Source organism: Lathyrus oleraceus, chromosome 3, assembly GCF_024323335.1.
Source record: "Lathyrus oleraceus cultivar Zhongwan6 chromosome 3, CAAS_Psat_ZW6_1.0, whole genome shotgun sequence".
Classification (NCBI taxonomy): Eukaryota; Viridiplantae; Streptophyta; class Magnoliopsida; order Fabales; family Fabaceae; genus Lathyrus; species Lathyrus oleraceus.
In genome coordinates, this window is record NC_066581.1 from 480185556 (window position 1) to 480209492 (window position 23937).

A 23937-nucleotide genomic window follows, 5' to 3' on the forward strand; every position below is an offset into this window, starting at 1 on the left:
CATCACTCGTTCGAATTCACATTCAATTCTTGATAATATTCATAGCAGAGAAAGTTCTTTAAGCTATTGCGGTTGCTACCAGTAATATCATAGATAATTTAAAAACAAATATATCAATGGGTACACAATATGTTTTTTGGTCTCTACAAACTTAATAAAAAATCACAATTAAAATCATTTTTAAAAAGTTCATACTAATACTATAAAATTGAAAAAAAACACAAAACAGACATTACAAAACTCTAAAAATAAATTTTCTACGGTTAACACAATCTCAAGCTCAATAAGGTAATAATATATTTTTACTTTTATTATAATAATAAAATTAAATTATAAAATCATAAAGATTAAAATTAAAAAATTAAAAAGATCAACAATAGAGAAATACGAAAAATGATTTGTTTGTACTTAGAAAGAGTCAAAGATAATTAATAGGAATAGGAAAAGAAAAGTTAATTTTTTTAAATTTTATTTAAAATATTTATTATATAAAACTAATATATTTTTGAAAAGGCAAGCAAACAATTGAATATTTTAAATGTAGTAGGATAATAGATGCGTGAGAAACTAAATTATTCAATATTATTTATTAAATGGGATCATACTAAAATTTTCTTCCTAATTTTTAATACATTTAACATATTAATTTATTACTTACACTAAATATGGAATAAGTGATAATTATGGTGGGGGCATGGGCCCACCCTTTCAATACACTAGCTTCGTCCCTGACTGTGGAAAACAATCCTTGAGACATATGGACCAAAGTAGATAAATAAATGGTGTATTACAATTTGAAAGTTAAAACTACTATCAATATCACCCTTGGTATTGATGATTTTTTTCGTGTTTCACATTGAAATATTTGGACATCCTTCAAGTTTCCCTTGAAGGTACAATCGGGAAAAAAAATACTAGGTTGAACATATTGACCCGTGAGTATGAAATATTTAGAATGAACCTTAAAGTAATATTTAGGATATGGAAATTAATTTATTCACATTTATAATCATTTAAGAACTCTGAGTAAATATTTTTAAAATGAGTATTTAATTAAAAAAAATCCTTAGATTCCTAAATTGGAGTTGGCAACAAAAAATCGTTGCGATTTTTTAATCTAAAATTTTGTCTTATATGGATTTGACTCTTTGTTCAGTAAATTTCAAGAACATGAAATTGAGTTAAAAAGACTTGTGAAAATGAATACGGAAATAAGAAAAATAAAAGTCTTGCACTCAAATTCGCAGAAGTCAAATAATCAACAAATGATGAAAATATAAACTTTTTAGTATACAAGTTTAGAAAATTCATTAAGCACAAAAAACAACCTCATAGTTTCCAACATAAAAATGAAGAAACATCATATTTTGTGTCTACAAGCTTTCAATACAAAAATAAAGGTCACATAGTCTCAAATGATAAATGGTATCTTTATAGCGATGTTCAAAGCATATCAGAGAAGATAAAAATATCTTCTCTTCCTTTATTCCTAAGAAATTAACATTTTTTTCTTATGGTGATAATAACAAAGGTAGAAATGTGGGTTCTCGTATTTTTGGTAAGTATCTCAATTCAACTATTAAGGATATTTTACTAGTTGAATGTTTAAAGCATAATTTACTTAGTATTAGTCAATTATGTAACAAAGATAACAAAGAATCATTCAGTTACCTATATGAATGGTTGTAAAAATTGAAAACAAACAAAATATTTTTACTATTTAAATAAGTGAAAATACTTATATTGTTAATTTTAATAAATTATCTTTAAATGATATATTTCTAATAATTAAAGAGGATTAATCATGACTATGACATATAAGAATAATCTATATTCGCATGGACCATTTAAATAAATTGGTTCATAAGAATTTAGTTATGGGTCAACCAAACTTACATTTTGAAAATAATTGACTATTTGATGTGTTCAAAAAGGTAAATATGTAAATGACTCATTTAAATAAAAAAAAATATTTCTTCAAATAGGCATTTATAGCTTTTACACATGGATCTTTTTGGCTCATCCAGAACCATGAGCTTGGGGGTAATTATGATGTCGTTGTTATAAAGGATTATTGCGTCTATTTGAAGTGATCATACATGTGAATTTAAAAATGGGATTCGAAAACTTTTGTAATTGGAATGGCCTAGAGCCCATATTTTTTCTCCTCCATGAACTCCATAACAAAACATGGTAGAGGAATGGAAAATAGATATCTTGAAGGTCTAGAGAGGATGATACCCAACAAAACCAACTTTCCTAAAAAAATTAGGTTAATTTAGTAAGCATTTCTTGCTATGTAATGAATTATTTCTTGATAAGACCAATTCTAAATTTAACACTCTATGAAATATATAAAGGAAGGAAGCCAAATATTTTTCACTTGCATATATTCAATTGAAAATGTTATGTCCTTAATAACATGAAGAATAACCTTAGTAAATTTGGCGCTAATGCGGATGAAGGTCTCTTACTTGAATATTCCACTTTTAGTAAATATTTTTGTATTTTTAACACACACAAAAATGACTATAGAATAACTCATACATGTCACATTTGATGAAACTAACTACAAATATGTAGAGGTAGAATTCTTTGATTGTGTTGGTTCTGGAGAAAACTCTATTAGAAACTAAAGATAAAAATAAAGACAAAGACAAACATAAAAACAAAGACAAAAACAAAGGCCAAATCAAAGAAACAAATAAAGATGAATAAATAAATGAACACAATCACCAAGAATTACCTAAGGAGTGGATAGAGACAAGAGACCATACAATTCATAATGTGAAAAGATATATCTTAAAGGGGGTGACTACTCAACACTCCTTAATCCAGGCATCTAATTTCATGGACATTTTTCCAAGTTAAGCCAAATGACGTCAATGAAGCTCTCATTAATGAACATTAGTATCTTTATATGCAACAAGATTTAAATAAATTTGTGATAACCAATATTTGGGAACTTGTTCTCCAACCTAGGATTAATCTACTAATTTGAACAAAATGGATCTTTTCCAACAAACTTGATCAAAATGGAATTATTTTAAGAAATAAAGAAAGACTTATTATGAAAGGATACAATCAATAGAATGACATATATTTTGATGATATCAATGCTCCTATAGCTACATTAGAGGTCATAAGAATAATTGTTTCCTTTTCTTACATCATAAATTTCAAAATCTTTCAAATGGATGTAAACATCGTGTTTTTAAAGAGCTACATCAATGAGGAAGTATATGTTGATAAATCTCTAGAATTTCTAAATTTCTTTTTTTCCTATTCATATCTTCAAGCATAAAAAAGTTATATACAATATGAAACAAGGGGAGTATACTCTCTATATGTGTTAGGGAAAGTTAACACTCCAAACTTTCGTTTCTTTTAAAACTTTTTTTGTCATCTTCTTGAGAGATATGTTGTCATCATAAAAAAATGAGAGACATTTTTTTCAAAGGGTCATACTTATGGCCACGGTAGTTTCTCAATGCAGTATAACAAAGATATTCCTTTTTCATAAAAAAAAATACTTATATGCTTAACTAAGAAAATCAACAACATGGGAATGTAACTCAGATTGTAGATTGTTCCCTTAGTATGCGAATGGTACGAGGATTGATACCCCACATCTCTATTTTTTTAGTTTTATTATTGTTTCATTAAATAATTTTTGTTAGTTTTTAAAAAGGAGAGAATGTGGTGAGCGTAAATCGAACACGCGACCTTCCGATCTTCAGTTTGACACTCTCCTAACTAATGTAGTTTTATATGTAGAGCATGTGTGTCAAATGTTTCTTGGTGTAAAAATGTCAAAAGCTAAAGAACTTCGTCAAGAAACAAACCCAACTCTAAAAATGTCACTTGTAATCATGTGCTCTATTTGTTTATTTATTCCCTATGGGATCATATATAAAATTAATTGCCTCACTCAAAGTAATAAAGTCATATCACGCACGCGCACGCACACACACACATGTTTTAATAAATTCATCTTTCTCAAAACAAAACAAAAAATCATAAACTTCTTGGTTTGCCCCAAGCTTGTAAAAATTTGAAGCCTAATCAATTATAATGCTTAGATAGTTGATTATACAACCAAAAATCTCGTTTTAATCAATTATGACACTTGTGAAATTGATTATGGGGAAATCACTTAATAATTAATTAAAGAAGTCTTCTTATCGATTACGGTTCACATTGAGACAAATATCCAATTTTTATTTGTTTTAATCAATTATGGTCGTAACCTAATTGATTATGCTATAGATTCGTCCCTACCAACCTTTCTTTCTTTTCTAAATGGTTTACTATTAAGGATCATTTGAAAACACACAAGAAATCTAAAATTAACCTCTCTTTTACTCATTCTTTTTGTTTTCTAAACTTCCTACTCACTTAGATACTATTTTAGTGCCGAGAGAGCAAACACTTAAGTAGAGTTATCTTGTGTAAATTGTTATTGATATGCAACTATAAAGCAAGAGAGGATTGTTCTATTACTATGATATTTTGATATAAAGGTCGCAAGGTAAATTTAAGATAAAAGGTCGATGTAAGAAGTTTATGGGTTGATCATATTGTAAAAGCTTTGCGATAGTGGAAATATCAAGGGTTAATCCTTGGGGAATGGACATAGGTCTCGTGGTAGTGAACTCTTCACCATGATAAAATTAATCGTGTTCTTCTCTAATTATATCTTTATATTTATGCCATTATTTTCTTGTATTTTTCTACATCTTCTATCTATATTCTTAAAATATACTTCAAAATTGATTTATTATTTAAAATCTCTAAATAAATTATTTATATCACAATTTACCCTCCCCCCTACTTCTTATGTTTGAAGTCACTTGGATAACAAGAAGCTGCTTAGAGCATGATGTCACTTGCCTTCAATTGTATAGGATGCCAACGAGTATGTGATGAAGTTTTAAAGATTCCATAAGCATTGAGAAATTCACATCACCCCTCTGTAAGAACTCGTCACTTTAATTGTGTCATATTTTTTCTCCACTTAAGGCATGGTTATCCTTAGTCATTTCCAACTGGTTCACTGGCAATTAGAATTTTCTATTGTGGTTGCAAATTACTTCACCAAGTGAATCGAAATTGAGGCCTTTACAAAATCACAACCACCAATATTAAAAGTTATATAATAATAATGTCTTAGAAATATATTGCATCCCAAAATTTGTCATCATGGACAGCAATAAACATTTCACAAACAAAAAACATGAAGAAACTCTTTCAACATTTCAGAGTCAAGCATCACTCACGTGAGTGAGTACCTTTAGACCAACGACTAAAATGAAGTCGCCAATAAGGTTCTACTAAGAGGAATAAAGAGAGGACTTGAAGGTTCCAATGGAAATTAGGCATAAGAACTCTCACATGTCCTCTAGGCGTATAAAAAAATATCTCATTTTACCATCGTAGAATCACCTTTCAAAGTTACTTATAGAACTGAGGTTGTTATCCTTGTTGAAGTCATAGATCTTAGTTGGAGGCCAATCAACCCCATCCATACTAAATATAATTCATAAACAATTTAGGAAGAGGTTGACTTCTTATATGAAAGAATATGCTTTGCCACCCACACTGATATCACCGTAAAGAAAGCCACAATAGAAAAATATAACAAGAAGGTCAATCCCCAAGAATTCCACCCCGGTAAACTCATACTCCAAAGAGATAATTTGGGAGGAAGAATAGAAAAGGAAAACTCACGAAACACCGAGAAGGCCCATACCATGTATGAATCAACACAATAAAAAAAATCATACACAATGGAAACTACCCACATGGAACTTATCCTAAGAACGTGGAACAAAACCAAGTTGATGCACTATTATAGTTAAGCCGCTTACACACTTTTAATTAAAAATCTTGTTTAAACCTCTACATTATGAACTTTTGCATTATAACTTTTGTAAATGAGACTTTCACCATGATTTCTTTTTGCATTAATATTCGTGCAATGATAATGTAAAGCTTAAACCCTCCATATTGGAATTAACCCTAAAATGAAAAGGAAGTTGTACAATAGAAGGAAAGGCCAAGAAAATACATCAAACCTTGAATGTACAGATGATGCATGAAAAAATACATTAAAACTCGAAATCGAAGGTGGTACACTAGGCCCATCCCCCTTCTTGGTAGCTAGCCAAGATAGGTCTTTCTTTCATTTAAACATGAAAAGAATACGACAGTTACATAAAAAAAGCTAATACAAGGAAAACTTAATATCCAGTGTCTTCATTTAGGAATATGGGGCCTCACCAAGGAAGACCACCTCCCCATCCATAATCTTATTTTCATGATACAGCTAGTCTTAGGGGAACTTGACACCATAAAGGAGGAGTTCCATCTTCTTTACAGTATTCTCAAAAGAAGCATCCAAACAATTATATTTATTCTCCACCAACAGGGAAAGATTTTCCACTAAGATTGTCTTCTCCTCCTCCAAAACAACTTTCTCCTCCATATGCGTATTTAATTAGACCTAAGTACTTGAAAAAATTTCACCCTTCTTCAGGGATTTTTTGTATTCCTCTAAAGAAAACTCCTTAACTAATAGAGTCTTCTGGCATATATCAAGAGAATTCTTGGAAATTTTGAGGGCATCCTCCATAGTAGTCATAATTTTTCGGAGCTTGCTCAAACTTATTTTTTTCTCTTCGATTGAAAGATTTATTTTTTTCACCAAGCGCTACAAGCCCTTTTATCTTTTTGTTCAAACTAGATTGAGAACCAAACTTCTCAGTCTCATCAACAGCCTTCTTCAACAACTTCTTTGAACCACCAAAACCCTTAGTGGATTTGTCTCTCCCAAAATCATAAGGTGTGTTCTCCATTATTATATTAAGCTCTATACCAAAGATGGGCTAAAAGGTACATATTCCCCCGAGCACGAGGAACATTGGGCCGATGTGCTTTGAGCCAAAGACCGGTTGGGCCGAGATGGCTATTTTAAGTGCGAGTTGTCCTTATAATTAAGGTAAGTCGAGTTTGTTATTTTATTTGAGATTATGTGACACTACTGAGTTATCATGGATGGCCAATTGGTATAAAAGGTCGGTTTGAAGATGGCATGGTGGAACAACTCAAAAATATAGATATCGAGTCCACAAATACCATAACATAACCCCTCAATCATAATTCCTAAAAGTGATAAGTGATTAAATCTAAAACCTAGGTAATACAACTTGAGACCCAATTGAGCTTGCTTATGTTGTTTTGTACAATTTCAAGAATATTGGTACAATAGACATATGGAGCACCAAGATCAACGATATGGAGCCAAGATGCATAAATGCATAACATCAAGTACTTTTATCAAGCCTGTTATTTTTCTTTTCTTCATAGATCTCGCTAAGAACATGTGTCTATGGATTTTTTTCTTCTATGCTTTAACATTTGCAACATATATATAGTTTTTAATGTATTTTTTATTTTTTTTTTTAGATGATAAATAACACATTGGGTGAAGGTGGTACTAGTATTAGAGATGTGTGCACCGATAAAATAAATGTTTGTTTAAATGAATATCCAATTGAAGATATTTCTTTTAGATAATGTTTATTCAAGAACAATTGTTAAACATATTGATCATGATATTGTGGCTTCTAGTCAGAATGTATTAGAAGTTGAGAAAAGTGAAACTTATGAGAAATACAATATTATGGCTTCTATTCATAATATTGAGACAAATGAATTTGTAGAGGAAGTTGATAGAGATGAAACTTATAATGAAACAAATATTGTTTCTTTTGTTGGTCAAATTTTTCTTAGCGAGGAAGAAGAATTTTCCTTTTATAAGAGGTATGCAGATCAACATGAGTTCTTAGCTCTAAAAGGTAGATTCATCAAAAAAATTAGAATTATGAGTAGGCGTGATTTTTTCTCCACCATGAAGGTAGAAGTTTGTTGAATATCATAGAATCATCAAAAGAAAAGAGAAACAAAGAATCAACAAGGTGTGAATGTAAATCTTATTTAAGAATTTCATTGTAGAAGTCTCATAATATATTTCCAAGTGAGAGGTGTAACACCCTATTTTCCCTGCGCATAAATATACAATAAATCAGAGTCTTCTCACAAATAAATAGGATGTCACATATTCTCTTTTCTAAACATACATTCCTCGTAACACTTTATCAGATAAAACAACAATCAACACCTTCACTTAGGGTGTCATTGTATGCTCATCTTCACTTAGGGTATTATCGCAGTGGAATTTCTCATAATAAAGTATGCATTAATTAAATCATTTAAACTTTAAATGTATTTTATGGCATAGTCAAACTCATAAATAAAATCTCCTCAAAACATCGAAATATAAAACATGTGAGTATACATCGACTCCCTAACAAAAAGATTAGACAAAACTCGCAAACATTTCCTAGTGTTACACATTAGAGCACGTAAACTAAAATGCAGAAAGAAAAGGGAAGAAATAGCCTTCTGCCATCCTCCAACTCTAAGCAGCTACTCAGTTACCTGCCTATCTCTACTCCGACGAGGAGCACATACCACATCAATAACAACAGGGTGAGAAATCACAAACAATAATAACAAACATATATTTCAAGGTATGATATCAAACAAAACATGTTCTACATAATCTCGTTCACATTATATCACAATACATTCTCACACCCATATTTATCAACCAATCACACCTAAACAAATATGCATATAACTCATTAGGAAATGCAACTCGACTAATGAAACTCTATGCATATTCATGTGGTACCAACTCAATATTTGGTTATCTCCGGAACCGGGTCCCCTCTTTTGAACCCATGAACCCCCTCTTCTGAGCTTGGGACAAGCCACTAACCCCCTCTCTGAACAAGCAAACATGCCTCTTGAAACAACTCAATTATGTATGCTCATACATATCAAATCAATAAATTAAGACCCTTATCTTATCTTAACATAATGCACTGACAACTCAAGTAATTCCCTCTCTAGACTACCACACCACAACAATTCACATATGCATAATATCATATAATTCAGTGTACCTCAGGTATACAATCAATATCCTCAGTTATATTATTACTCATATATGCAACAACACAATAGTCATAAATATCACCTAAAAACATAATGACATTGTCACACTCTTATTTCACACGATAACATCATTATAAAAATATCATCATCGTCAACATAACTCACCAACAAATAACACTACACTCTCTACATGTTTTCATATGTCTATTATTCATCAATTAGTTCATGAGTTATCTATACGTGTTAGCTTCCCAATGCTTCGAACGACGTCTCATTTGGACATACGAAACAAAAATTATGACCAAAATCGTCAGACAATGCAACAAAAGACAATAAACATTCTGGCAGTCAGGGGTCGACTCCCAACCTTTATGAGTCGACTCCTAGCACGTACAGATAGACTCCTACTGTTCAATTTTTAAAATTTTATTTTCTGTTGGTTTGGGGTCGACTCCCAACACATATGGATCAACTCCTACTATTGTGTTTGCCTAAAAACTAGTTTTTAACGTACATGGAAAGTCTTTTACTGTTATAAAACCATCCAAACACTTGTTAACACAAAAATAAGTTATTTCAAACATATTTTTTCTCATAATCAAACCTCACTCTTATTAATCCTTAATTTCATTAATCAACACACCAATTGACCACCAATTCACCAAATACTCATATCTCCAAAAACTTCTACATTCAACAACGGTGGAAACACACATATACAATATACTGAATTTTCAAACACCAATTCACACGAATTTTATATTAATAAAACCAAAAGAATATAAACTCCTCAACAACAACCACAAAATTCATCACAATCAACATCCCTATTGGAGGTTAGGGACTCCCTTACCCTACCCCTCATGCATACACCCTTATTGAAGGTTATTCTCCCCCATTATCATAGGTTTCTCCATCAAAATTCTTCAAAGCTCTTTCAATGGATGCTCTTCCTATGACCTAGCCCCTGCCTCTTCCTCTTTCCATCAAACTCTGATTTTACGTATGAAAACTCTCACAACTTCTTACTAACCTTTTTATTAGTAATCTAACCCCTCAATTAGAGACTTCGAGCATTACCCTCACTTATCTCCCTATTCACCAAAATGTCATTATCAACTCTAATTTTATTTTAATAAAAATACTATTAATACTCCTTATTTTTCTATTATTCTATCTTCTTATTTAATTAAATAATTTGATTAAAATAATATTATTTAATTAATAAAATAGACTCTAATAATTTTAACCCGCCTCTACCGGTCTCTAATCACTCTCCACACTCTCACCTTAAGGTCATACACTTGTGACACCCATATTAAATCATTTATCACACATAATAATTAAATTAAATCATAATAATTCAAATAGTTCGATAAATCAAGAATTGGATGTTACAAGAGGCGAGTTACAAAGTTTGTTGTTTAAAACAACCATGTTTTTCTAACCCAGTCAGAAGTGTATTTTTGCAGGATGATGACTGACTATCTTCATATGATTTTATCGAGTATTTGAGTTTGTTTTAAGATACTTGTAGTACAATGTGTCATAGGTTTAAGAATAAAATGGAAGAAAATGAAGAAAATGAAGAAAAATGATAAAAGTAGTGCTTGTGAAAAAATTGTGAAGACAAAGTGTTAAAGCCCCTAGAAAAATCGTGGCCAAAATCGTCCCACGAGCACAAGAAAATTAAAAAATCGTGTCATGATTAAAAGGTATCATGGTACGATCCAGCACTAATAAAATACACCATGGCACGAAAGGATGGGGTCGTGGCATGATTTATACACTTTTATGACGCATTTAAAAGAGTTTTTGTCCGATTTGACAAGGGTTGGACTTTGTGTTGATGTTTTGATGAAGGAATATTGCAACGAAGCTCTGGAGCAAAGGTTTTAACAATTGAAGATCAGATTTATCCTTGAGTTTCATGTCTAATTCTTTTAAACTTATTGTCGTGTATCTCTCCAATATGAGTAGCTAAGTTTCTATTTGTTTAGGTTTTGTTAGATGGACATGTATGGATCTGTTGGGAAACATGTTTGGTTTTATATTATTTGCATGAAATTATATATTTTAGTATTTTTATTTAGTTAATCTCTTATGTAAAACTTTTTATGCATTGACAAACTCATATATTGAATCTAGGTTTGTAGGATTAATAACTCTACCTCTATGAACTTGATATAGATTAATTGTCCAACTTAATAGTTGATTCAAGAATAAATAATTATATGTTCTGACTTAAGGTTTAACATACCAATTGTGTGTGTTTTAACTTTGAACTGGCCCAGAGGATAATACTTTTGGTACTTGTATCGAATTATTTATTAATAATAAAAGGCTTTTTCTTTATTATGTTTGTTTAATAAAGTCCCTGGAATAGCTAGTCCGTTTAATGTATCAAGTATGACTTAATCATGAGATCACATTAAACATAAGGACACTATTCTTAAAGTATCCGTAGTCAAGCTTTATTGTGAAGTGGGATAACATTAAAGCATGAAGACTATTATGTTTATAGACTGATGATCACATCTCATGGATCACGGATAAAGAGTTATCAAGTCTTAAGCATAGGTATGAATATTAAGAGTAATATTTATACTGGATTGACCCGCTATGAGAATACTATATAGAATGTTATGAAAAGTGTCATAAGTTATTCTCATGGTGATAATGGTGTATACCACCCTTCGACCTGAAACCACTATGGACCCTAGATGTAGAGTCGAGTGTCTTATTGCTGATCAAACATTGTCCGTAATTGGATGACCATAAAGACAGTTGATGGGTACTCCACGAAGCATGCTAAGGGACATGAGTGACCTAGATGGAATTTGCCCATCCTTCGTAACAGGATAAATGTCTATGGGCCCAATATTGAACTGGACAAGGATGACACGGTCTATGCCTTGTGTTCAATATAGACATAAGGGCAAAAGGGTAATTATACACATAGTTATTATCACATAAGGATTTGTCAGATCACATGACATTTTCGTGTCTTGGGTAGCAGTGATGTGTTGCTAGATACCGCTCACTGTTTATTATGTTAAATACGTGATTTAATATAATTGTCAATGCTGCGAAAACCTATAGGGTCACACACAAAGGACGGATTGATGAGAGATAGAGTAATTAAGGAATACCGTAATGTACGGTACCGTTAAGTGAATTATAGAACATCGTAAGGTATGGTGTATTTAAGTAGAATACAAAATATGGTAAGGTATCACGCGCTTAAGTGATTTTGGCATATTATAAGATATGGGCCATATACACTTGAGTGGGTTTTTTAGCTTGCAGCCCACACAAGTGGTTCTATAAATAGAACCCTTGTGTAGAAGCATTGTTGTAGTTGCAATTTCGCTTTTCTCTCTCTCTCTCTCTCTCTCTCACACACACACACACACACTCAAAGCCTTCATTCGTAGCAGCTAGCACTGAGATTGAAGGAATCTGTTCGTGTGGACTGAGTAGAGGTGTTGTCATTGTTCAACGCTCGTGATCGCTCCGTAGATCTGCATCAAAGGTTATAATCGCAACAAGAGGTAACGGTTCTATCACTGATCATGCCCATTCGTAAGGATCATTAAAGGAGAAATTTTAAATTCCACTGCGTTTTGGATCGCCCTTCTCCTTTAGCGGTATCAGAGCCACTTACGAAACCATGCATCTGATAGCTATTTATTTTCTGTATTTTCTGTATTAATATGATTAAAAGACAGAATGAATCAAAGAATAAACGAGTAATTAAATTGAGGTCGATCAAGCTATATATATGATATAAGTAATCTTGATGCAAAATACGGTATATTTGATATACTATTTCTGTTTCATTCATTCAAACACTTAATGGTTGTTTTCCTTTGAGCGATCAATGGTCGTTTACTTCTTGATCCGACATTAGTATGGTGAAGCAATGTCATGTTGATCAATCATACTGAATCAACAATCGAGATGTGTTTGACGGTCTGAAATTGGTGCATTAGGGTTAATGACAGCACAAGGGTTGTGTTGTCAAAGAGTTATGCATTAGGGTTAATGACGGCACAAGGGTTGTGTTGTCAAAGAGTTATGCATTAGGGTTAATGACGGCACAAGGGTTGTGTTGTCAAAGAGTTATGCATTAGGGTTAATGACGACACAAGGGTTGTGTTGTCAAAGAGTTATGCGATTAGGGTTGTGACTGCGCAAGAGTTGTGCTTTAAAGTATCAAGTGTTGATGCGAGAAATAACGTCGATTTCAAATGAATTGTTCATTAAAATTTTCGGCAGAAACATTATAATAATAATAATGTGATCGGTCGCCGACCGGGCAGCGGACCCCCGACTAACTCTGCGTAGTGTGATCGGTCGCCGAAATTTAATTTGGTTTTAATTATTTAAAAGAATTAAAATTAATAATAATAATAATAATAATGTGTTTATTATTATTGTCTTGTGGTGATCGGTTATGACCTTAGTTTTTCTTTATTTTGTTTTGGGTTTTAAAATACGACCTGCGTGTCGTGCCTCTCTTTTAATCTCTTAATGTAACTTCTTTTCTCATCTCACTCCCTCGTATGTAAAACGAGTTTCTTTTATGTAAATATAATGTTATGAAGAAAGTGAAGAATTCAATATCAAAGGAGGACAACCTTGAAGATCTTGCTTGGAGAAGCTTAGATCGTTATTAGGTTAACTTAGGTTCTCTCATTGGCTTGGGAGAACAATTGCGCTAGGGGCTATAACTGTTTCATTATGTATGTATGTTGATGCATGTGAATGTATATTGATGCATGTGAGAGACGATTTATATGATAAATAAGCCGGTGAGATCAGAATAATTGTAAATTCCCTCAAATTAAATATTAAGTTTATGCTTTCCAAGTTTTAGCACTCATCAAGACTAGTATCGGATAATGTAGGTTTCGCCTACGCGAGGTGCATGTTCTATATTAGTAAGGTGCGATGGGATAATTGTAATATCCAATTGTTAAAACAATGGGTCAAACTTAACTAAACAAATTATAATAAGATTATATATGTTTAGAAGCAAGAGTTGGAAATAATCCATGTGATGGATTGGAATAAGGAGTTATTCACCCAACTAAAACATTCGAGTGTTGTATTAGATACAATTGGAAGGAGTTCCTACCTAAATAACCTAGTTTTGTGTAATCCGCCTACGCGGACTTAAAACAAAGTGAAATATGGATCTCGACCCACTAGAAAATCTTCCAACGGGATTTTCCGAATCAAATGGTGAGGGTCATTTATTTTGAGTGAAATAGTGGGAGCATATTTAATTAAAGGCCTAATTAAATATGTTATTGATACTTATATTTTCATTATTTTCATGTAGATTACCATGACAACAAACACCTCTAACAACATTTTGCGATCAATCCTTGACAAGGAAAAATTATTTGGGACAATTTTTTTGGATTGGCACCGAAATCTAAGGATTATCCTCAAACATGATAGAAAGCTGTACGTCTTAGAGAAACCTGTTCCTGAAGAGGAACCTCCTAGTTCTGCACCTAAGGCAGAAAGAGATGCTTATAAGAAGCATGTCGATAATTCCAATGAAACTACTTGTCTCATGCTAGCTACCATGAACTCAGAGTTGCAAAAGCAACATGAGAACATGGCAGCGTTCGATATGATCGAACACCTGAAGATGCTCTATCAATAGCAAGCAAGGCATGAAAGGTTTGAAGTTTCAAAAGCCCTTTTTCAAGGCAAGTTAGCTGAGGGAGCCCCTGTAGGTACCCATGTGCTCAAGATGATTGGGTATGTGGAAAACCTTGAGAGGTTGGGTTTTCCACTCGAAAAGGAACTTGCGACTGATTTGATCTTGCAATCGTTGCCAGATAGATTCAGTCAATTTGTCCTAAATTTCAATATGAATGATATGGACAAATCTCTTCCTGAACTGCTAGCCATGTTAAGAACTGCTGAGCAGAATCTAAAGTCAAAAGGGAAGTCCATTCTGATGATCGGAAATGGAAAGAGACAAAACAAAAGGCGCACCGAGCAGGGTGATAAAGGGAAAGGCAAGGAAGTTGCCAAACCCAAACCCACTGTTACTGCTTTGAAGCCTAGTGGAGGTATAGCAAAAGAAAGCACCTACTTCCATTGCGGTAAGATCGGACACTGGAAGAGAAACTGCCCAAAGTACCTGGAAGATAAGAAGAATGGAGTAGAGACTTCAACTTCAGGTATTTTTGTTATTGAAATTAATTTATCTACTTCTGCATCATGGGTATTAGATACTGGATGCGGTTCTCACATTTGTACCAATGTGCAGGGACTAAAAAGGAGTAGAGGTTTGACAAAAGGTGAAGTCGACCTACGAGTTAGCAATGGAGCAAAGGTTGCTGCTTTAGTCGTAGGAACTTATGTATTGACTTTACCTAGTGGTTTAATAATTCAGTTAGAGAACTGTTATTATGTACCTGCAATTAGCAGGAATATTATTTTCGTTTCTTGTTTGGACAAGTTTGGTGTTTCATTTATAATAAAGAATAATTGTTGCTCAATTTATTTGAATGATATATTCTATGCTACTGCACAAATGAACAATGGGCTATATGTCCTTGATCTTGAAATGCCTATTTATAACATTAATACTAAAAGGATGAAACCTAATGAGTTAAATCCAACTTACCTTTGGCATTGTCGATTAGGCCACATAAATGAGAAACACATTTCCAAACTCCATAAAGATGGACTCTTGGACTCTTTTGATTATGAATCATATGAGACATGCAGATCTTGTTTAATTGGAAAGATGACAAAGTCTCCATTCACAGGAAAAGGTGAAAGAGATAATGATCTTTTGGCCCTCATACATACTGATGTATGTGGACCACTGAACATACCAGCCAGAGGAGGTTTTCAATACTACATCACATTTACTGATGATTTCAGTAGATATGGTTATGTGTATTTAATGAAACAAAAATCAGAGTCCTTTGAAAAGTTCAAGGAATTCAAGAATGAAGTACAAAACCAACTAGAAAAGAATATTAAAACTCTTCGATCAGATCGAGGTGGTGAGTATTTAAGCCTAGAGTTTGATGACCATTTGAAAGAGTGTGGGATCCTATCCCAACTTACTCCTCCTGGAACACCCCAATGGAATGGTGTATCTGAGAGAAGAAATCAAACCCTGTTAGACATGGTCCGATCCATGATGAATCACGCCGATCTTCCAAACTCCTTTTGGGGACATGCACTATTGACATCAGCTTACACACTTAACCGTGTTCCATCCAAAAAGGTTGAGAAGACACCATATGAGATATGGAGTGGTAAGAAACCACATATGTCTTACATGAAGATTTGGGGTTGCGAAGTTTATGTGAAACGAAAAATTTCAACTAAGCTTGAGCCCAAATCTGACAAATGCTTATTTGTGGGGTATCGTAAAGAAACAAGAGGGTATTACTTCTACAATCCTTCTGAGGGCAAAGTGTTTGTCGCTCGAACTGGAGTTTTCCTAGAAAAGGATTTTATTTCCAAAGGAATCAGTGGGAGGAAAGTAGAGCTTGAAGAAATTCAAGAATCACAAAGCATTGACACACCTATGGAGGAATTAGAGCAGGAAACACAAGTAGTTGTGGAAGAGAAACCTGCTATAGTAGAACAAGACCAACGTAGGTCAAGCAGGATACGTCATATACCTGAGAGATATGGATATCTCATAACTGATCAAGGTGATGTATTACTCATGGATCAAGATGAGCATGTGACCTACCAAGAGGCCATAACTGGTCCCGAGTCTGAGAAGTGGCTAGAAGCCATGAAATTTGAAATGGATTCCATGTAGACAAACCAAGTTTGGACCTTGGTAGAGCCTCCTGTAGGAGTTAACCCTATAGGATGCTTGTGGGTCTTCAAAAAGAAAACTGACATGGATGGTAAGGTACATACCTATAAGGCAAGACTGGTTGCAAAAGGATATAAACAAAATCATGGGGTTGACTATGATGAAAGCTTTTCACCAGTTGCAATGCTTAAATCTGTTCGGATTTTACTTGCTATCGCTGCATATCATGATTATGAAATATGGCAGATGGATGTCAAAACTGCTTTCCTTAATGGGAATCTTCTTAAGGATGTGTACATGACACAGCCTGAAGGATTTGACATACCAGAAGAAGCCCAAAAGATATGTAAGTTACAAAGATCAATCTATGGATTGAAGCAAGCTTCCAGAAGCTGGAATCTTCGTTTTGATGAAATGGTAAAACAATATGGATTCATCAAGAACGAAGATGAGCCTTGTGTCTACAAGAAGATTAGTGGGAGCATGATCATTTTCCTGGTATTATGTAGATGACATATTACTCATTGGAAATGATGTCCTACCCTGCAACAAGTAAAGTCTTGGTTGGGGAAATGCTTTTCTATGAAGGACCTAGGTGAAGCAACCTATATATTAGGAATCAGAATCTATAGAGATAAATCACAAAAACTGCTTGGCCTAAGTCAGAGTACGTACATAGACAAAGTGCTGAGACGTTTTAATATGCATGATTCCAAGAAAGGATTCATACCTATGCAATATGGCATGTGTCTATCAAAAACACAATCCCCTTCAACTAAGGAAGAAAGGGATCGCATGAATAAGATTCCATATGCATCTGCAATAGGATCTATCATGTATGCCATGTTATGTACTCGACCAGATGTCTCGTATGCTTTAAGTGCAACGAGTAGGTACCAATCTGATCCTGGTGATGCCCATTAGGTAGTTGTCAAGAATATCCTTAAGTATTTGAGAAGGACTAAGGACTCATTCTTGATATATGGAGGTCAGGAAGAGTTGGCTGTAATTGGATACACCGATGCTAGCTTCCAGACAGATAAGGATGACTTCAGATCGCAATCTGGTTATGTGTTTTGCTTAAACAGTGGCGCTGTGAGCTGGAAAAGTTCAAAGCAAGATACAGTTGCTGATTCTACAATCGAGGCCGAGTATATTGCTGCCTCAAGTGCAGCAAAGGAAGCTGTTTGGATCAAAAAGTTCATTAGTGAACTTGGCATAGTTCCTAGCATTGTGGATCCCATTCGTCTCTATTGTGATAACAATAGTGCTATCGCACAAGCTAAGGAGCCTAGATCTCACCAACAATCCAAACACATACTTAGGCGTTATCACCTCATTCGACAGATAATAGATAGAGGAGATGTGAAAATATGCAGAGTACCTACACTTGACAATATTGTTGACCCACTGACAAAGCCTCTTGCGCAGCAGAAGCATGATGGCCATACTAGATCTATGGGCATTAGGGGTATGCCTGATTGGCTCTAGTGCTAGTGGGAGATTGTTGGTGTAAGCCCTAGAGGCCAATACTTTTGGTACTTGTATCGAATTATTTATTAATAATAAAAGGCTTTTTCTTTATTATGTTTCTTTAGTAAAGTCCCTAGAATAGCTAGTCCGTTTAATGTATCAAGTATGACTTAATCATGAGATCACATTAAACATAAGGACATTATTCTTAAAGCATCCGTAGTCAAGCTTTATTGTGAAGTGGGATAACATTAAAGCATGAAGACTATTATGTTTATAGACTGATGATCACATCTCATAGATCATGGATAAAGAGTTATCAAGTCTTAAACATAGGTATGAATGTTAAGAGTAATATTTATACTGGATTGACCCTCTATGAGAATACTATATAGAATGTTATCCAAAGTGTCATAAGTTATTCTCATGGTGATAATGGTGTATACCACCCTTCGACCTGAAACCACTATGGACCCTAGATGTAGAGTCGAGTGTCTTATTGCTGATCAAACGTTGTCCGTAATTGGATGACCATAAAGACAGTTGATGGGTACTCCACGAAGCATGCTAAGGGACATGAGTGACCTAGATGAAATTTGCCCATCCTGCGTAACAGGATAAATGTCCATGGGCCCAATATTGAACTGGAAAAGGATGACACGGTCTATGCCTTGTGTTCAATATAGACATAAGGGCAAAAGGATAATTATACACATAATTATTATCACAGAAGGCTTTGTCAGATCACATGACATTTTCGTGTCTTGGGTAGCAGTGATGTGTTGCTAGATACCGCTCACTGTTTATTATGTTAAATACGTGATTTAATATAATTTCCAATGCTGCAAAAACCTATAGGGTCACACACAAAGGACGGATTGATGAGAGATAGAGTAATTAAGGAATACCGTAATGTACGGTGCCTTTAAGTGAATTATAGAACATCGTAAGGTACGGTGTACTTAAGTAGAATACGAAATATGGTAAGGTACCACGCGCTTAAGTGATTTTGGCATATTATAAGATATGGGTCATATACACTTGAGTGGGCTTTTTAGCTTGCAGTCCACACAAGTGGTTCTATAAATAGAACCCTTGTGTAGAAGCATTGTTGCAGTTGCAATTTCGTTTCTCTCTCTCTCTCTCTCTCTCTCTCTCTCTCTCTCTCTCACTCAAAGCCTTCATTCATAGCAGCTAGCACTGAGATTGAAGGAATCCGTTCGTGTGGACTGAGTAGAGGCGTTGTCATTGTTCAACGCTCATGATCGCTCCGTAGAACTGCATCAAAGGTTATAATCGCCACAAGAGGTAACGATTCTATCACTGATCATGCCCATTCGTAAGGATCATTAAAGGAGAAATTTTAAATTCCGCTGCGTTTTGGATCGCCCTTCTCCTTCATAAACACTTTAATCAACAATGGCATATAGGGGATTCAAAACAAAGCATGATCACCTTTATTATGATAATTTCCAACACTTTGTCATTTTTCTTGTTAATAAAAAATTTAAAACCCCCAGTTTTATATTTTAATTACACATTACAATTGCTTTGATAAAACACATAAATACCTATGGAGATGAATTATTTTATTACTTGCGACAAGTTTTAGCACACTTGCTAGAATTTCATAACCGGTAAATCGAACTATCTAAGAAGATGATATTGAAAGCATTTTCATATTAAAAGAAGGTGGGTTTTAAGTTAGAAAATTAACGTGTGTCATATAACTATAGAAAAATGTGAAGCACGATTATCTTCCATTTGTTAAAAAGGGTATTTGTAATCTTTTTTTAAAAGCCTAGAAAAAAGTCGAACGAAGTGATGTCATAAATCTTCTCAGGTATTGTGAGGATGTAAAAAAGAGTTTCCTTAAATTTCAGTATGCATATACACTTGATAAAGATAAAAGATTAGAGCATATTTATTGGTCCTCTACTTCTTATTTTGATTGGTACTAAAAGTATGATGATGTTGTTGTGTTTGATACTACATAAGTGATCAATTCTTAAGAAATGTCACTTGGAAATTTTGTGGGTATGAATAGTCGTGGGAATATTATACCTTTTAGTTATACACTCTTATAAAATGAAACATTATCTACATTTATTTGGTTAATGAAGGTAAATTCTAATCTTATATTGCTTTTTCTTTCTTTATATCATTTATTATTATTGTTTCATTAATGATGATATCTTAGTTTTCTAATTTTATATTGTTTTTTGGTTTTTTTAATGTTTCTAAATTTTCTATATTTTTATATCTTTGATGAAGAAGTTATTTGAAGACTATACTAACTGATCAAGATTCAAGGATGAAAGAAACAATTTCAAAAGACTTAACAACAACAAAATATAGTTTTTGCATATGGTGAATCACTTTTAAGTTTAGTAATTAGTTCAATGCTATACTTCCAGACAAATATTCAAAATGGTGTTCTAATTTTTATGAGTTGTATAAATTGAAAACATGTGAAGAATTTGAGTATTAATGGTCAAAAGATGTTGCTAAGTATAAATTATAGTCAAATAAACATGTCAAAGGATTGTATGAAATCATGAATTATCGGGCATATGTTTATCTTCATGACCATTTCTTTGGTGGGATGACAATTACTAGAAGAACAAAGAGTATTAATGCATCAATTAAAAGATTTATAAATTCTCACACAAGTTTAAGTGATTTTACAAATCACATATGGTGTAATTGTCAATATATTAGTACTCATCACTTTTAATCTTATATATTGATTAATTTAAATTAATTTTAGGTTGATGTAGAAATTGATGATATTAAGCACACACAAAAAAACATGACATAATGTTAGAAAAATGCAAAAAAAATTAGGGTTAAATATACTTTACTTTACTCCCCTCCTACAATATGAGCGAGTTTTGATTTACTCCCCGTAATATTTATTTTTCTATCTCCCCCTTATAATGTAAAGATTCTTTTGCTTTGACCCCTTAGTTGACAACTTGAACATTGAATCTTCAGTTTTGCTGACGAGGCCTGTCTAGGTGTTTTTTTTTAAAATTATTTATTTAATTAGTGACATGTTGCCTTTTCTTCTCTAACGTTTACCCTCTATTTGATTGTTTTTGACATGGTCATTTACCAAAAACCTTTCTTCAACAAACTATCACCATTCTCATCAACCTTTTTTTATGGTAAATTGGGTCGAAGCATGAGGAGTTGAAGAGCTTAAATTATGGATCTGATGTTTATCATTTTCATATGAGTGTGAGATTTGAAGGTGGTTGGGTTGATGGAAAGTATGATTGGTATGGTGTTTAAATATGGGCTAGAGGAAGTAGGTATCGTGGACATTATATGAAGGGTATGAGACATGAAATTGGAATTTATAGATTTTTTAGTGGTGATGTTTATACTGGTGAATGGTGTAATGATCATTGTCATTGGTTTCGAGTTCATAACTTTCAATTACAATTGTTTGTTTCTTACCACAATAGTTTTTGTTTAATTTATTATGTTGCTGTTGTTGTTGTTTTTTATTGGATAAGCAATTGTTATTCAGTTAATGATTATGTTAGTTTTTAGAACCACATGTTTGATTCATTTATCTTGCCAACAGTCGCATTTTATAAGTTTAAGGGGTTATTAATTCGGCTTTATTATTCTATTTACTATAAAAAAAACCAGAAGGATTGGTCTAGTTTCTCACTGGAAGGAGCTTTGACAACTATTTTAATGTTATTATTGTAGAAATGGAGAGAGATATGCTCGAGAATATTTTGTTGATATGATGCACGACTTTGGAGTTTATGAATTTCAGAATGGTCATCGATATAAGGGTGTGTGGCATGAAGGAAGAAGATAGGGGCTATGAATGTACACGTTCCGATATGGGGAAATACAATATGGCCACTAGCATAATGGGATTCTTGATAATCCTAAAAGGCAAGATAATGTAGGCAAGAGAGTGATTATGTTTGATCGTAGGCAAGAGAGTGATTATGCTTCTTGGTGGAAATACAAATGATTGGTTGATGTCATACAACATGTCACTATTTAAATAAGGAAAAAATTATATAAAAAAATCACCTAGACAAGCCTCAAGAGTAACTTAAGAGTAATTTAAAAGGTTCATCCAATATTCAATTCATCATGGAAATGATAATGAATTGTGTTGCGGTACTATAAAGATAATGATAGTAGAAAATACATGGTCCTTTGGAATGGTAAAATAGCTACATGTACTTGCAAGTCATTGAATTTCGGGGGATATTATGTCGTCACATTTTCATGATTTTTCTTCATGAAGATTGTCATGAAATCTCTTTTAACTACTTGTCATCACGGTGGCGGCTTCAAGCATCACACGATGATGACGAAGTAGATCTCCGACAAATCAGTATTGTATTTAAGGAATAAGTCGATGTTGTTCACTGTTCTCCACCTTTCAAAACAAAAGATGGTCTGAAACAAAGATACTTAAAGATAGAAAAAACTATCACATAACATAAATACTTGTGGATTATGCAAAGACACATAACATAAATACTTGTGAATTGTGCAAAGACGCAAAATATATTATTGTTACACATCCTCTAAAAAAAATACTAATTTTTTTTATCACACAAAAAACAAGAAGAAAAAATACTCAATTTTTTTGTCACCCAAATTTAAATTCAGTAATTCTTTCAAAGATTTAGGTATATATACTTTTTTTCCATTTCATTTTCGATTTCTAGTTTAATATACTTTTGTAGGATTATTATATTTTGTTTTTTTCGTAGGAATATGTTGCTAATGTAACGTGTGGGATGATACTTCTAAAAATTTAGAAATGAAAGTTGATATTGGGATAAAGATGAAGGCTCTCGAACTATTGTTTTTATGAATTTTAAAATTTGATTAACAATTTGAACTATTTTTTAGATATCTTTGCATTTAAATATTGATATCATATGAATTGTTAATTTATTTTGAATTTAATTTTTATTATCTATTTAAATTTTAAAGAAAATTCAACATTGTTTATGGAAGGATGAAAAACACTTTTATTTTGTAAAAGATGCTTCTTGTTTTGACGATACATGCTTCTTAATAAAGAAGAAGAAGAAAAATTTAAAAGAAATCTCTTCACATTTTATAATTTTATTCACGTGTATTTAATCAAGTAAGTCTAAGAGGCATTAATGTGATATAATATTGAGTGTAATTTTATCTTCAATGATGTTACTACACCTAAGAGTAAAATTAGTGAGAATCATGAGTCATTTATACTCACAATTTATGATGCACAATTTGATATACTTCTTTACCATTAATGAACGTATTAATGGTGAATAACATTAGTATTTGGAATATCATAAAAAGAGAAAAGAAAGCTAAAAGTGAGAAAGGGTGAAAATAAAAATATGATCATATATGATTGTAATTAGATATGGATATATATCAAAAATCTAAATACTAAAGAAACAAATTTGGTGACCCAGCAGAATGTCAGTATGGGCCAATTCTGCAATTTATTGAGAGCAATTTTACTTCATATCACTCAATTTTGTACTCCCACCCCCTTATTTTTAAAATTCTTATATTATCCTTTTCATTTTTAAAAATATTTTTCTTAACTATTTTCTAAAATTTTATGG

At 32.8% G+C, this 23937-nt stretch overlaps 1 pseudogene; it reads left to right on the plus strand.

Moving 5' to 3' along the window:
• Nucleotides 1-7052: 7052 nt before the first annotated feature.
• LOC127131742 (protein FAR1-RELATED SEQUENCE 11-like) lies at nucleotides 7053-21056 on the plus strand (annotated as a pseudogene).
• Nucleotides 21057-23937: the final 2881 nt, after the last annotated feature.